This window comes from Brachycentrus maculatus, unplaced genomic scaffold (genome assembly GCF_059751285.1).
Source record: "Brachycentrus maculatus isolate JH-2025_06_01 unplaced genomic scaffold, ASM5975128v1 h1tg000702l, whole genome shotgun sequence".
NCBI classification, from domain to species: Eukaryota; Metazoa; Arthropoda; class Insecta; order Trichoptera; family Brachycentridae; genus Brachycentrus; species Brachycentrus maculatus.
In genome coordinates this window covers 201,111-219,304 of record NW_028281433.1, presented here as the reverse complement: position 1 = coordinate 219,304, position 18,194 = coordinate 201,111, and the positions used below count along the sequence as shown (strand labels likewise).

General features: G+C 30.5%; 1 long non-coding RNA gene across 1 annotated transcript in view; it reads right to left on the bottom strand.

The window, feature by feature from the left end:
• The window catches only part of LOC148300518 (uncharacterized), a 345,795-nt gene that overhangs the window by 233,384 nt on the left and 94,217 nt on the right, over positions 1–18,194 (bottom strand). Inside the window, exon 3 of the long non-coding RNA XR_015838941.1 lies at positions 1,183–1,234. This is a non-coding gene — a long non-coding RNA (uncharacterized LOC148300518). The remainder of the gene's footprint in view (positions 1–1,182; positions 1,235–18,194) is intronic.

The following is an 18,194-nucleotide window of genomic DNA, read 5'->3' as shown; positions in this document are numbered from 1 at the left end:
TGTGAAAATGAGGACGTTTCAAAAATGAATTATGGACTAATATTACATTGTTTCTTTTCTAAGCAGATCCATTTTGATGCCGAAATGGATCTTTTATTTATTAGCACTTTTAAAATTTGTATAGTACTAGCTGTACCCGGTCGCTTGTCGCTATAGCTTGCAATGATTAAATATAAAAAATAAAAACAAATAAATATATATTTTTTTTAATGCAAAGTTGTGACAAATTTTTCAAGCAATTGTTAAACAACTAAAGGGGATTTAAGTTTTTGAACAAACGAACATTTCCATTTTAACTAGTAGGTACATATATACTAGCATATCTCATGATTATTCCTCACGGAAGCCGTCCTATAACATAAACTCCCTTCAGTTTAAATTTTCACACAGCAAAGTAAATTACAGGCTTTTATATTTTAACCTGTTATCGAGAACATCTGTAGTTATCAAAACTAGTCGTCTTTCCATTAATAAACTCAAAAAAGTGATCTTACAAGCATATATTTATTTTTAATTTGAAATATTATCTTGTTCACAACATCTTGAGTGTGTCCAAATACTTGTTCACAAAATCTGGATTATCTCCAATTACAGGAGTTATTTTCATATTATTTTTTGACATCTCATCAAAGATGAAGAAGAATATGGAAGTCTGGGCATTTACGGGGCTGACGACCGTCATTGTAAAAAAAAAAAGCTTCTTTACATCTCACCAATAGATGTCTCTAGTGAAGTTCTAGTGATTCATGAACAAGGTTTCTAAATTGGTTCATATATATAGAACTTCCAAGAATTTAAGTAGTGTGGTTGTCAATAATGGGTAGAATTGGTGAATTTTACACGTGTGTAAAGTGATCACTTAAACCAGCCTATGACGGTCGTCAGCCCCGTAAATGCCCAGACTTCCATATTCTTCTTCATCTTTAATGAGATGTCAAAAAATAATATTATCTTGTTATTCCACCAAGTCAATTCTTCTTCTTCTAACCCTTATCCACACCCATGTGCATAGGGCACTACATCGTTTTAACGCAGTGTTATCTCAATCGTTATTTACATGAAGGCAAGCTGATCACTCTTGCGCTTCAGGGACTAGTCGAGAGTAAGATTAAATAAATAATGGAGTGAAAAACCACAGAGTCAATATCAAATCAATAAGTATTGTAATCAAATGAAACTTACGTGTCAAAAACCGATAGCAATCGCAGTCACCGTCCGTTATATTTCATGAAATCTCTAATAAAAATATATATATTCGTACCTACATGTGCATGAATTTTATGAATCATCTCTAGTGTACATATTTGCTTTTCCATTGGCTTATTCAAGACTTACGTCACTTTATCACTCAAACTCACTAAAACTTTAGTTTTTCTCCAACATCAATATTTCTCGAGTGAAAATTAACGAAAGTTGTAGAGTAGAGAATAAAATTTCCTACAGATTAGTTATAATTTATAATCTTCAACCTTTAGTTTAAATGTATGTAAAATAAATTAATATAGCGACTAACTCAACAGTGTGTCATAAAAATCTGAATTGAAATTACAAATAAACACTCTCTTACGAAAAGATAAAAAAAAGTGTTTAATTACGGCAAATTCAGCATTTTTTTTCTAAGTTTGGCTTTAGCGACAGAGTTAGAAGTTAAACAAGAACGTAAGGCTTTGAAATTTCTCTGAACATTATTGTAAACAAAACATTTATCTATGAATAGACTCGAAAACAACAAGTAATAGGTGTATTTTTTTACATTTTTAATCATTCTTAGGCACAAACCTATCCGTTTATTTCATTTTATTGTTTCACATGAGCACATTTGATTAAATTGAAACGTATCTGGTATAAAACATTGGCTGCATGTTAATTCATTATTAATGACCATTAGTTTCACAATTCGATAGTTTGTTGGTTGTGTTCCGTTTAAAAATAATTAATTTCTAAATTACCTTAATTATATTCTATTTATTAATTCAAAAACGATTTATAAAAAATACAAATAAGCCTTGGCGCGATCACATCAATCAGAATCTAAAATCTGGTTGTGTCAAAAGTCTCCATAATCGGAAGGCATGTACGACTAGATGTATGGATGTGAAGGAAGCGAGGAGAGTATGTCAGGATAGAAGAGTGTGGCGTTCTATCCTTTCTGCCTACCCCTACCTGTAGAAGTAGTAGTAGTTATAATAATACAATACAAATGGACATAACATATATATGTATATATATATATATATATATATATATATATATATATATATATATATATATATATATACATATATATATATATATATATATATATATATATATATATATATATATATATATATATATATATATATATATATATATATATATATATATATATATATATATATATATATATATATATATATATATATATATATATATATATATATATATATATATATATATATTAAGGTTTTTTTATGTTCTCAAAAGCATTGCTAGTACCCAAACATCATTGTATTTGTACAATGATATAATTTGTGTCAACTGATATAATTAAAATCTACAAATGTCATTTTAATGAAAACGTTAAAAAATATAAAACTCAAAGCTCTAAGTTTATTTGATTATTATTCCTAAAAAAATCTCTTCTTTAATCTAGTAGCGGCGATTGAGAATGTTTTTTTTTCACAAAATATGAACCTAGCAACTCAGAATTCAATCACGGAACGTCATGAGATTAATCATATTTGTATGACTTCCAAAACTTTGAGCCTTATCTTTATCAGCCTATGAAAGGTAGTTGTAAGCCCTGTAAATGCCTAGACTTAAATATATTTCCTACCTAAATTAAAATATCAAAAATATATTATTATTTTTACTAGCCGTATCTCAAAAATCTCTTGAAAATGCTTGCCATTTAAAACGAAAACGAATTGGGCAAACTCTATATCATACCCACATCAAAACAATTGCTCCGAATATTATATTTTTTAATATCAAAAGTCTCGGATTCAATCTTCGCAATCTCCTCAGAATATCCACCTCGCAATTTCCATGAATATTTTTTCGCCTCGCGAGTGATAAGATGAATACTTCCCCCCGAGGAAAATATGTCAAAATAGACGCAAGTTTACTCTTACGTGAAATGAGGACAAAACGTAGGGCGGATTGGCGCGCCTGGTCCAGTGGCCGATCTCGCTACCCAGGGCGGCAGTTGGGCCAGCCATAAACGAGAAACGCAGTAAAAAGCGACAAACTTCTCTTATTCAAATGTAAAGCTACGCGTCTTCCGAGTCGCGCTGTAACGGAGGGGTATTACCTACGCGCGGGGGATTTTTTTATGCGAAAAATGTTTTATTAACTTTAAAATTACCCCCGCGGTGACGACTCAGCCGGGGGAATGGCAGGCGGCGCGATAGTAAAAATAATCACGCTTTTGTTGCAAGATACGCTGGGCTTAGAAAATTACAAATTACGGAAAGGGAAAGCTTGCGTAGAGTAAAACATCGTTAATAATTCGATAACCTAGTTTTAATTTTATTTTGTTTTAATTTATTAAGAAATTATACATCAAAATTGTATAAAAATAGTTAGATTTAGGAGTAAAAAAAGCCAATTAAATTATTCCACATAAAAGAACCTTTATTTTTGTTTATTTAAAACGTTGATAACTTTGTGGTATGGTAATAAAACACTCTCCTTATCATCTATTGTTCACTTTGTGTAATACCACTTTTATAGACACTTATTCGTGATTGCCGGTTTCGAAGAATTTTTTTCATTTTGTCTTCATTCTCTCTTTCAAAATTTTATTTTTATACAAATATCAAATCGTAATAATTTTATTTTTTAATGACCTGATGATGGAATGATTTTCCGAACCGGTAGTCACGAATAAGTATTTTTAAAAGTGGTATTACACAATGTGAATAATGGATGATAAGGAGAGTGTTTTGAATACTTTATTGTATAATAAGAGAGTCCGCCTCCATATTGTAATGGTCAGTACGCTCGGCTACCGTAATGGAGGTCCTGGGTTCGATTCCCAAGAGGGTCAAAAAATAAATAAGTGATATTTTAGTCTAATATTTGTTTAATACGACCCTAGACTTATATCTGAAGCACAAGACTGATCACCTTTCCTTCGTGTGTTAACGACCAAGATAACATTGCGTTTATATAATGCAGTGCCCTATGCATCATCAGAAGCAGATAAGAGTTTAATTAAGTAGATTTCTGATATTTTATTTGAATTTATCAGCGAATTATGCAGCGTATACATCAAAAATTTCTAAAAATAGTTAGATTAACCACCACCAATAAAAAAACCTTATTGTATAGTAAGATAAAAAGTATTTCTAAACATGGGAGTATTTGTGTGCGTGTATTTGTGTGTGAGAGAGAGGGTGGGAGTAAAAGGGTGAGGGTATGGTTTAATCGTTAATAATTCGAATAAACTAGTTTTATTATATTTTGTATATATTTATTAAGTTGGCACCAATGCCGTTGAAACTAGTGCAGAAAATATTCCATTCCTATCGGTTTCCGCTCCCGGTATTAAATACTTGGAACAGGGTACGCAAGCTCCGCGGTTAGAGCGGAAACATAAGTTGAAAGTCAACCAGTAGGTGAGTCGTGTACTATTCGTTACGATGTTGGTGTAATAGTGAGAATATAAGGCTTAGATTATAATCCTTAATACTTGCCTTATTTCTTGACTGATTTTAATAAGAATGTTTAAAAAAATATACAAACTTAATCAATAATTTGCATACCTAATGGCATGAAATCTGAACCTTAGTAGCGGTTTGATATTTATTTGATAATGTTAAAATATTTCATATTTTTATTAATTATTTGGCAGTCACTTTGTGATAGTAAATATCCATTTTAAGTTTAAGTTTTACTTGTTAAATGCCACTTTTTCTTAAAATCTATTGTGACACGTGTTTCCATGTATTCTGAATCAAACACCGTGATCAAAATCATAGTGAATGACGGTGAATAACAAATGTTTGAAAATGATGCAAAATACAACAAACACATATCACAAGAGATTTTAAGAAATAGGGATATGTACCGAGTAAAACTTGATAAAAAATAATAGGTACTATTTATTTTAGAACCTAAAATCTGGTGGTGTCAAAAGGAAGGCATGTATGAATACATGTATGGTAGTGAAAAAAGCTAGAAGTGTAGTGGACAGAAGAGTGTGGCGTTCCATTTTCTCTGCCTACCCCTGCGAGGAAAGGGCGTTATGGTGGTAGTAGTAGAAGTAGTAATAGCGAGGGTGTTTATGAAATGAAAATTATTGAAGTTCAAGTTAAGATTTTTTTATTTTTCAAATACGAATATGAAATTTTTAATATACTTAGTCATTGGTAGAATTATTAAGTGCAATAAAATAAAAATGAATCTCCAAACTGTAATTATACAACTTTGTGCAAAAAGTTAATCCACAGTAATATCACGTAGATATGTGTAATTAAATACAATTGTTGGGATTTAAATCATTAGCATAATAACATACATACATGCATGAATCACCCGATCAGGTGATTGCACATCGGCGAATAAGATAAATAATCTCTAGAAATATTAGCTGAAGAGAGCATTTTTTCTTATCTTACACGTTATATGACATCAGTGACACTGAGTCAGAATGGGCGAAAAAAACACAACGCAATAATAGCCTTAATAACATGCAACGACGAAAATAAAATTAAAAAAAACTTTATTGTTTATAAATTAAAATTGCAACGCATTTAAGAACAAAGAAAATGAATATCCGATAAAACTTGTATTTGTAAATATATTTTATTTAGAACACCATTCGATTATAAGTGATATTAAAATGACTAAGTCATATTCAAAACAATGCATTGTGATAAGATTTTAATGGAATTATCTTTTTTTTACATATGGATATTTAGGTATGGAGGGTGAATCACATCACTCGTCTAATAGTTTATATGTAAAAAAGACGGATATTACTTTGAACCATGTCGTATTTCTATGAAAAATCATGGATTAAATCGACGACCCCTACGTAAAGTACTCTATCTGCAAATCTGTTACTTAACAGGAGAAAGCTTAGATTTTTCAACGTATTTATTTTATTAATTAACGGTTTTATCTGAAATTGAAGACAAGTATTACACATTCAAAAACACGATAAAATATTGTAATAAACCGTTTTAAAACTTTATGCTTTCTCAAAATTAAGTAGTTAGCGTTTTAGGAGTTCAGTTCATTTCGAAAATTCGATGTAGATAGCGTCTTATACGCCTGAAAACTAGGCGTCATTTATTTTGTATATTTTTTGTTTGTTTATATTTGTAGAAAATGGTCTGTTGATAACGTACACCAAATATCTCAAAATTGACAAATATGTAGTTAGAGCACTTTACGTAGGGCACGTCGAAATGTCCCGTAAATAAAATAGAAAATATGTGATATAGTTTTTTTAATAAACGGATAAGGTATTTTAATTTTTACTTGATTATTAACGATTTACAAGATTATAAAAGACTTGAAAAAACTGTAATTAAAGGTGGATACTTCCTAAAAATAAGACTATAAAAGAAATAAAAACCCGTTTGAAATATTTTATGTAAATTAATGAAGTCCGACTCCGTAGTCTAATGGTAAACGTGTTTGGCTACCATGCTGGAGGTCTCGAGTTTGATTCCCAAAGGGTCAAAACAAATTTGGGTGATTTTCACTCTCATTTATTACATCACCCTGAACAAGCGCAGGACTAATCACTTTGCCTTAGTGTAAATAACGATCAAGATGACACTGCGTCAATACGATGAAGTGTCCTGTGCACTATTAGTTGATGATAAGGGTTAGACGACGACGATGAATGAAGTAAGAAAATTATTTTTTGACATCTCGTCAAGAAGAAATTACACTCAAAATGTAAATAAATTGACTGGTCAAATTATGAGCAAAAATAATAAAAATAAAATTTTTTGAGATATTTTGAGATATTTTCTTGCGTTTCTCATGTTTGTGATTATAATCCAGGATTGGGACCTCACATACTAATAAAAGAGTTTCTGCGTAATAAATAGCTTCTTTTATATGGCTTCCATAGTCTTCTTCATCTTTGGTGAGATGTCAAAAAATATTATGAAAAATAACTCCTATAATTGGAGATAATCCAGATTTGTGAACAAGTATTTGGACACATTCAAAATCTTGTAAGTATGACAATGATGTTTTTTAAACTTTTTGAGATGTGATGATTTGTTTCGTTTTATGATGATAACGAATTAAGTTGAAATAAATCGAGTACATCATAGCAAAGAACATGTATGTTTATCATATATGTACATAATTTAAAAAGTCAAATGCGAGGATTCCCGACTATCTGCAAGTATAAAATACTGTTCAAAATTGGCGCGTAAAAAGTCTAATGTCGTACTAAAATCGGGCATTTTAGGGAAAAAAACCTTTATTTCTGCAATAAAAGGAGAAGAAGAAAATCCCACAGAGCTAAGAGAAAAGCACAGGAATAAATGCGGAAATCGCGCACGAATCGGCAGTATCCAAAAGAAAATAGTGACGCCATTTATACTTATGGGCTCTTTACCCTAAACAGTAGAGAAGTCTGCAATTTGACAGTGTAGTTTTAGAATAAAGACATTAGGAATGTAATTCCAACATACCTTCAATAACTCTATACATTGTGTTAAGTTGAAAACTAGAGTGTGATACAAATAAAATATGTAATGGGATACTTCAAAATATATACTTTTTCCTAACAGCAGAAAAGTTTCAATAATTAATTCAGCAGTGATTTTGTTATAATATCTATTTATTTTCAAATAAAATTTTAAAAGTTAAATACCACATAATGAATAATGCAACAGTGACAAAAGGTCCACCTATGTCTCTACTAATGGAAAAATTAAAAAATTAAAAAAATTAAAAAAAATTAGAGAAAGCTACTACCACCTCTTCATCCTTCAAAGTCCAACTAAAAGGACACAACCCTAAAATTAATATTTTATTTAGTAAATACCATAAGTAAAACTCAAATAAAAAGTATGGACTTTACAACAAATGACTGCCGAATCGATTAACGATACTAAAATTTAGACTTGCCTTAACATACGGTGCTTGGAAATGTTGCGGAATGCATCGAAATACGTGTCATAATAGATTTATTTTACGTGGTATTATATTTACCAAGCAAAATTCAAATAAAAACAGAGATGGTAGTCTTTTTAAATTATACTCTTATAATTTTATTTACGTTATACTTTACTTGGTATTCTAAAAATACTTAATAAGCAATGCACATTATTCATTGGAAGCAATCGGAATAAGATTTGTATATTATTAATGTACCAACTGTTTTATTTACACCGATAACACTTCCGATATTATTATAGATTTTTTCAACTAACCACGCTCTCTTTTTCAGAAAAAAAGGATTTAATTGTGATGGAATGAAAATCAAACCATAGACAAGATAGGATGTCCAAAACAACACCACGAGACCATAAATCTTATGGTCGTAAATTTTCATGGTCACACTAAATTAAAAGACATTTTTTTTAGTTTAATCGTGTATTATTTTTTTCTTCCTATCAACGATTCATCTACATTATAAAAGCCATCTTCAGTGCGTTATGATACTCAAATTGTTTAAGGGAAAAATAAACGAATGTTGAAAATATTTTATTTTATTATTTAGGGTCATTAAGATGACATCAAGAAACTTTGCTTCAATTTTGAAAATACGTCCATAAAAACCATGTAATACTTTTTTCCATACTGACTTAATAATTGATATTGCATCTAAACAATAAATGCTACTTTATACAAGTACAAAGATAAAAATTTAAATTCGTTGTAAAAAATTACAAATAAACAGAAAAATAAAGAAAACATCCAACACTATTGGAAGCAAAACCCTTAAAAGAATTATAAGAGTTTCACGTTTTACATTTTTATTCTGAACCTTTTTCCCTAAAATTACCATAGTTTTACATACACAGGGTTCTGATACACAAAATGTGTATGGAAACCTATATATGTGGATAAATAATAATAAAATGTTTCGGTTAAAAGGTAAATGGAGACATATTCCATAATATATACACCTAGGAAATTGTTCCGGTTGCATAATCTCATCTTTATTAGGTAGATTCTCCCTACTTTGTCTGATCATCTGCGTATTTATCTATGCGATAACAGGATAACATGGCTTTAAAGAGGTCCGATAGTAAAATGACACGACTGTATCGTTTGTGCTGACCGCCTGTTTATTCAAATGGTCCCATCAAGTCGCAAGAACAGCCCTGGAAACAGTGGAAGGGATATCTCTGCTAGATAATGTGTGTAACGGTGATGGACATTACAATTCCAGCAAAACAAGCGGACGGAATACGTCACTGCCGTCATTTGCCTGCTTTAGGGGCAATATCAATAGCCCTGGCAAAATGTAACCACGAGAATATCCAATAATGGCATCGCATTGAAGTAAAATAAAGTAAATGGCCAACGAAACATGGAAGTGCTGATACCGACATTTTCAATCAGCCCGTAAATTCTATACTTATTACTACTACTACCATCACGCCGTTTCCCTGAAGATGATTCCACGAGATGTCAATAAAAAGAGTGGAGAAACCCCAGATTTGTGAACAAGTATTTGAACATACTTAAAATGTTGTGAATGAAAATGTAACTAATGTGCTTGAGTAATTTAAACGCAATGTTTTGAGAAAATATATAAATTTAAGGTACTCATTACATCACTATATACCAATAAACGAATCTGTTTACACACATTTGATACCACATCGCGTAGTATTTCTATCCAAAACTTTGGGCTTACTTCCCTAATTCCCTATAGAAAACCCAGATTTGTGAACAGGTATTGGACACACTCAAAATGTGAATTTGCAGAATCGTTAATGTAGTACTTTTCCTTCTCGCTTTATTTGTGGATCGTTTAAAAGGTAACCCGAAAAGTACCACGATATAAAATATCATTGTAGAAAAAATATAAATATAGCCTTTACGTATTGGAAAACAGAGAATAAAAGAAATAAAAAGGTATTTATTATATTATTATGCTTTCGTGGAAACACGCATTCGATTTTATATTCAAAACTGTGGAACAATGAAACCGTAGAATAAAATCCCGTATTTCTTATGTGCGTAAGCGTTCCCGTAAAATTGGGGCCGTTTCGGGATATTTTCCGAAGGAAACTCCACATAAAAAGTGGTTACACGAATGTGACTTGAAGCCTTAAAATCACAAAAGGTTGCTTAAGGTGCCTCGATTGTTCAGGGTGGAGAAATTATTATTTTAATTCACCGAAAACGGGTAGATAAGTAGGTACTTATATCAGTACGTATAAATTAAGTTTATATTACGATGAATGAAAGTAAATAACGAACAGTTTTATTTTTGTCGATTTTACAGAACAAGAAGAGTAGTCATCGTTTCATAATATTTTGAGTGCGTTTAAAAACTTGTTCGCAAATCTAGATTTCTCGAGTTACATTTTTATATCTCAACAAAAATGAAAACGAATATGGAAGTCTGGGTTATCATAGGCTCGTTAAGTGATCCCAGTATGTAAAATAATCCAGCTTTGGATCTTGCATACAAATAAAAGGGTCTGAGATAAATGAAGCTTTCTAAATTTAATCATAGTTTACTGTCGTGGACTCAATCATGGAATGTCATGAAATTAATTACATATGGTATGTTTGACACCCAAAATTTGAAGTTGTGTGGTTGTAATCATGGGTAGAATGGTAAATGTTACATATTTGTAAAATGATCGCTAAACCACCTTATAACAAGTCGTAAGCCCTGCCATAAATACCCAGACTTCCATATTCTTCTTCATCTAAATTCAGATGTCAAAAATAGTCATTGCTTATTTGTATACTATTTGTAATGAATCAAATCAAATTTTAAAAAAAAAATCTTGTCCCTTTTATTTTTAACTTCAAGGGGTGTCGGAAAAGCATTGTATTAAATGTCCAACGAAATATTAAAAGTTTTAATTTTTTTTTCAGAGAAGCGATAAAAAAAGGCACTTTTGACGCGATAGCTAAATATGACGGATTTTTTATTCCCAATACTCCGGTATTCATATATCTCATAGAAACTCAGTAAAGGCTTTCTTAAGGGTTGGTTTTTAAACGACTATTCATAGCGCTAGATAATGATCGGTTTGACCCATCCTATAATTGATGCTCTGATTATAATCGATCGGGTCATAGCTGGGGAGGCTAACTCCTTCAATAATCAACTTAACAACCCGCCTACGAATCGAATACGTCAGACCGCCAGAAAAAAAATTGACTAGTTGATTCGGAACACCCGCTGCGACACTGTCAGAGAGCATGCGTCATCTTTAATTCACCATTATTCCTACATTCGTCCTATTTTGAAATTGCCTCTAAAGCTTGAAAAAAACGAAATATACAACATAAAAACGTACAGCATAAATTTCCCGTTGAAATTCAATTATTTCATTAATTGATTCGGCAATAACTTGCCGGTAAAATCTATCCATCATTTATTTAAGTTTGACTTAGTAAATACCACGTTTTCTTCTTTCTACAGAAATTTACTAAGCAAAACTTAAATTAAAAATGAAATTCGATTGATTTTTTTTACACTATTTTGTGGTTAACCATTTTTTTGTTTATTTATCATGGATTTGCTTCACTTTGGAATTATTCATATCATGATATTTTAGATATTTCAACATAGATGAAGAAGTTTGACATTGAGATGGGAGTATGAAAGTCTAAACATATAGAAGGCTTACACCAAGGCAATTTTAAGAAACCTTACAACCGTAGAAAACTCTGAAAAAGAAACCATTAATTATTTTTGATAAAAGTGTTTAATGAACATCTTTTTTTCTACATTAGTCCGACTCCATAAAAAAAGTGATTGACACGTTTGGCTACCATGTAGGAGGTTTCGGATTCGATTCTAAGGGGTCGAAATAAATATAAATGTTTATTCATAATTATATTTTTTTATTATTATAGCACAAGAATGACCATTTCGCCTTCTTAAAATAAACGATCAAATTATCATAGCATTACATTTAAGTAGGAACGATTCGAATGGAACTATGTAATCTATCCATTTTTAATTTAAAAAAAACGTATGTGAAACACTTGGTAAATACCACTATTTCTTAAAATCTATTATGACACGTGTTTCGACGTATTCCGCATCATTTAATTGATGAATTAAATTCTATTGATTAGATGCAATGCTCTATGGACCAAATAAGTGTGCGTATAAGGGTCAAAAATAGGATTTCCTTCACAATATATAGAAATTTAAGTAATATGAACAGTAAATAGAAATCACCATCAATAAGTACATTGTAATCAAAAAAATAAAAGTTGGTAGCCCTGTTTCAGTGGAATTTACACGAGAACAACTTAAGTGACTAAAAATGATGTAGAATATCCGTTTCATAATATCGTACGAGTACATAATATTACAAAAAAGGCGTAAGGAACTTTTATAGCTTAAATCAAAGGAATTGCTAGCGGAAAACGAATCCTTCCCACGTTATCGCTTTTACTTTTACTTAACACGATTGCGATAAAACGTTATTACCGACAAACTTATTTTACGGAATAACGAAAGAAAAACAGTAAGCATTTGATGGAAGATGTTACAAATCTCATAAACTTTATAAAATTGTGCTGTAAGTAAGCAAGACAGCATTTTTATTTAAATAAAAAAAAATCTCGGGAAATACCACTTTATCTAAAAATCTATTGGAAAACTCTAGTGTGTCGGGTTGTGGTCTCGTGGGTAGTGTCGCGGACTCTTGAATCAGAGTATCTCGGTTCGAACCCACTCTACAACAATTTGATACCTATTTTTAATAATGATCCGCTTAGGCTCATACAAATAGTATGAAATTGAAGTATTTTTGTAAATAAAAAAATACTAATCTTTAAAAAAAAAACTCCATTGATGCTTCCCGCATAATTTTAAGAAATAGTGGTGTTTACCGAGTAAAACTTAAATTAAAAATGGATAGATGTTACCACAAAGTTATTTTCGAATCAATCAATGAGATATGTCGTATAAACTTACAATAGCTTATGTAAATGCGTAAAACCTTAGGATATAAACGTAAAATTGAAATATACCATGTATCATTTGATTTTACACGTAAATAAATAAATGGGTCATCGTAATACTTGGTATTTGGAATACTTTTTACCTTAACCTTGTTTTACATACATGCCTTTTATGGATTTTTTAAGTAATACTATTGGAATATATTGGAACTTAACCGTCAGTTGAAAGGAAAGAATGGGAGAATCATTTCTACTCTCGCTGTCGCATACGTCATAGACCTTCTTCGAACTTGAGCCGCGTTTACTGTGTTAATACGCATAGGGAACCAGTAGATGTATCAATATTTTACAGTACATGAGCCATATACGATTTAATATTTATTACTTAACAATCTCCACTTATGAAGGGTCGCTAACTCTTTTCAAGAACGTCATAAATAAAATAAAAACTTTATTTTTCAGGAGAACGTTTTTGAAGTTTAAAAATATAATACAATGTATTAAAAATAAATATCAAGCCGCTTATTGAACTTTTTATTCATCTTTTTAGGTAAAACCTAAAGGTTTTTTCTCTATTTGAAAAATATTTAGTGTATTTTAAAAAAAATTAAACAATAACTTTTCTTCAAAATGCAAAAACAACACTTCCTGCATTGTAGTGGATAAATATTAAAGTTATAAATATGACTCTTTTGCTGGGATATAGTACATTTTCTGGGCATTATGAAAATATGCAGAACTGAAAATTGACGACTTTTGATATATGACGTTCTTGATATTTTTCTCATATGTTTGTACATATCAACAGATTACCGAAATGTTTATGAAAATTAATAAATAAATCTACCATTAAGAAATGGTTGTATTAAAAAGAAACTTTAAGTAATGGAAGTTTATTTTTATTATAGAAACGTAAAATAACGTCTTCAGAGTGGATAAAAAAAACTGATAGAATCCAAACTTGTATAATCGACAACGAAAACGAATGGTTATTTGTATAAAATCGATCTAAATTGGCTAGTTAACAAATACCAATATGAAGCCGGTCGATAATCGTAGTAATTTTAGCAAAACACGGAAATCGCACATTTAAACAAATATCAGATAAAATTGTACCTTGACTCCAAATGATACTTAAGATGGCTAATTTGAACAGGTCCTAACTGACTAAATATCAAATTAAATTCTGATAGATAAATACAGTACGTAAATAAATATACGAGTTTATAAAAAAATCCCTTATATACAGAAACTCCCCTATAACATTGAGATAGGTTATCTGAAGGCAAGTCATATGGGGTTAATTTTTTCAAATTGTATTTTAATTTTAAATCACTCATTTATTTATGGATTTGGCGTTTAATTTGTAGAACTCCATTTTAATTTATGCATAAAATGTCAAATCAAACACTGATTTTTTGAATCTACTAAGTTGCATTTAATTTTATTTTTTTTATAAAACTAAACAATTTTGTTTTAACCACTTTTTTGTATGTTATTGTTCAAAAAACACAAAAATCAGATTTTTAAAAATTTTTTCGCCTTTTTTTTTCTAAACAATAAAATACAACTTAATAGATTTAAAAAATCGGTGTTTGATTTAGCATTTAAAACATAAATTTAAATGACTCATTCAGTCATTTTCACTGGTCAAAATGCAAAAATACAATTTAAATCATTAACTCCTCCCCATAGTGCGGTACTTATCTCAACGTTTTAGGGGGTTCACTGTATTTGGTTTATATACCATATATGGTATGGTACTCAATCTCCACAAAAATCATGCAATATATTGCACTCGAATCTTTATGAAGCAATGTTTTCCAATTATTACCTAAATAAAATTGATTGCTTTCCACAATCTAACAACTAGACGACGTAATAGTAAAGCTCGAAACAATATTCGTGTCACATCAGTAAAGGAGCATATCAATAACCGTGTCATTAATCTTAGTACAGGCTCGAAGTTCATAGAAACGTAGCAGGCTCAGCTTACAGAATACAGCTCTGAAGTTCCTCGGAGTGCACAGTAATAAAGCCGTATCGCAGAGGGGTGGAAAAATTGAGGGTGTCTGGTGAAAAAGGTTGTGTAATTCGAACTATAGTTCCGTCATGCTGTTATGGCGCCACCGACTGACGCCGAAACTACCTATGGTCGGTTCCCTTTCCTTTCCTTATACACAGAAGAATTACAGAACCATTCTTATTTTTGACAAAAATCTACTAAGAAGTATGAACACATACGTTGAAATAAATACATAAATCAATGGAGAAACGTGGAGACTATTAAATAAAAGTGATAACTTCATTAATTATCTTTCAGTAAAAGACTCGTACACTTTGCACACACTTATTAAAGTGGGGGTAAAGGGGGTAAAATAAATATAAGCGATTTTTTCACTGTCATATTTATTCAATATTACCCTGGACTGGTACCTGACGCGGAGGGCTGATCACCTTTCCTTCATGTGTAAACGATCAATATAACACTGCGTTTATATGACGCAGTGCCCTATGCACCATTGGGATGCGGATAAGGGTTTTATTATTTTATTATTATTATATTAAAGTACAATGATGCATCCTTACTTATCTTGGCATTTATTTATTTTTTAAATGTAACACTTGTATAATACCATTTATTGAGTTTTATTTCGTAGAATAAAATAACGACTTTATAGTTTTTTCCACATAAATTTTATTTGACCAGCGACCGGGTTCATCGTAACCGACATCATCAAACTAGTGTATCACCAGTCTTTTGATGACGGTTACGATGAAACCCGGTCGCTGTACAAATAAAATTTATTTAGAAAAAAACTATTTAGTCTTACACACGACTAGTTTCGAAAATTAAAGTTATTTTCATCGATATAGGGTTACATAAACAAATGGTATTATACAAACGTTTTTTCTTAAATAATTAATGCGTCATTCCACAAAATTAATGCTGAATCAATAAATAATATATTTTCTTGAATGTTTTCGCAGATACTTTGTGTCACATTTTATAAACTGTAAATAAAACAACTTTGTTTTAACCACTTTTTATTGGTACACTTTATCCAACCGGTTTTGACAAAAACCTTGTCATCATCAGGGTTTATGTACTAAATTCTAAAACATTAAAATACTCATAGTTTAACGTATTTTGAACGAAGTTGTTTTAGTTTATAAATTATATCTTGGCCGTTGTAGCTCTCTTCTTTTTTCCTAACAACAGTGCCAAATATGTCATTTGTCAAATGTACCAGAAAATGTCTGCAGAAAACATTTAAGAAATCTTTATATAACTTTAAAATCAGTTACTATAAACTTTATAAAATTAAGCAACTTTGTTTTAACCACTTTTTATTGTTAGTACACTAGTAATTTTGACAAGAGCCTTGTCATCATCAGGGTTTATTAAATTCCAAAACATCAAAATACTCATAATTAATTACATTCTCTTACCAAAAACTTACACACAATATAGTTTTTAATGTTTTAGAATTTATTAAACCCTGCTGATGACAGGGTTTTAGTCGAAACCGGAAGGGTAAAGTGTACTAATAATAAAAAAGTGGTTAAAACAAACTTGTTTAATTTTATAATGTTTTTAAAATGTGCCACAAAGTATCTGAGAAAAACGTTCAAGAAATTAGTTACTTTAATTTGTAAAAATCCAAATAATACATAGATTGAAAAAATGTGATTGAATTTCCTTACTGTGTTCAAAGGGGGTGAATTGGACGAAGGTTTTGTCGTGTGAGCTTTTTCCTTGACCGAATATTCGAGCCTAATGTCCTCAACACGTGAGCTGCCGTTTTCTTTTATGTACTGTGTTTATTTGTTTTCTCGAATTTTAGGTTGCTCTTTTTATGGCGATATTTCTATTAGTCGGCCCTTATTGTGTTTATTACGTTTAACACGAGTGGGAAAGCGGCTAAATATGCGTCGAGGAAGGGTCCGCACAAAAAACTAACGGGTTGGACCGAGGGTCAAATTGAATCATTAGAGATCTGTATCCGAGGCCTTCCAACGTCTAGAGCTCTAGAGAACTGAGCTGGGGAAAGAGATATCGTGACCCAAAATGCAAAAGTCTACATGTGATTTTTTCAGACATTTACAAAATTCAGCATTTATGAACAAAAATTTGAAATATAATTTTTTGACATATCATCAAAGATGAAGAAGAACATGGAAGTCTGGGCATTTACGGGGCTGACGACATAGGCTGGTTTAAGTGATCATTTTATACACGTGTAACATTCACCAATTCTACCCATTATTGACAATCACACTACTCAAATTCTTGGAAGTTCTTTATATATAAACCAATTTTGAAACATTATTCTTGAATCACTAGAGACATCAGGTGAGATGAAAAAAAAAGAAAATAACTCCTGTAATTGGATATGATCCATATTTTGTGAACAAGTGTTTGGACACACTCAAAATGTTATTAAAAAATTGAAACACTGAAAATACTGTCAATATATAACTCTTACATGTAATTTCATTAATTGATTAGGCAGTCACTTTGTGGTATTATCTATCCATTTTGAATTCACTTGGTTAATTTTCAATTTTCCCATATTGGTGTTTACCAAATAAAACTTTAATTTATAATGTTACATGCGCTTTGGACTGCCATTTCTTGGTGGAACTGCATTTTTTATATTGAAAAAAAAAACAAGCGTATTTTTTTTTTCACCACAACTAGTGTTAAAATAACATTTTAGTCATTACTAGTATGTAAAATAATTTGGGAAATAACATCATGTACATAAAATAATTGATTAAGTTCTAATAAAATAGCTTGCAATTTTCAATACTAGGATAGTCATTTCAAATATACTCAACATTTGTTGTTTTCTTAAAGCGTTTGTCAGTCGTGGATAAAATAGAGTAGTGAATGTTACACGTATATAAGAGATCACTTAAACCAGCTAATAACAGGTCAATAGTCTTGATAATACTTAGTCATCCATATTTTCATATTATTCAAGTATGATGGGATATTAAAACAATAGAATAATTACTAAGAGGTTAAAAAATTTATATGTTTACTAACCGAGTATTTTTATAATTACTTTTTAAATTATTGTTTATAACTACTATTTTGGAAA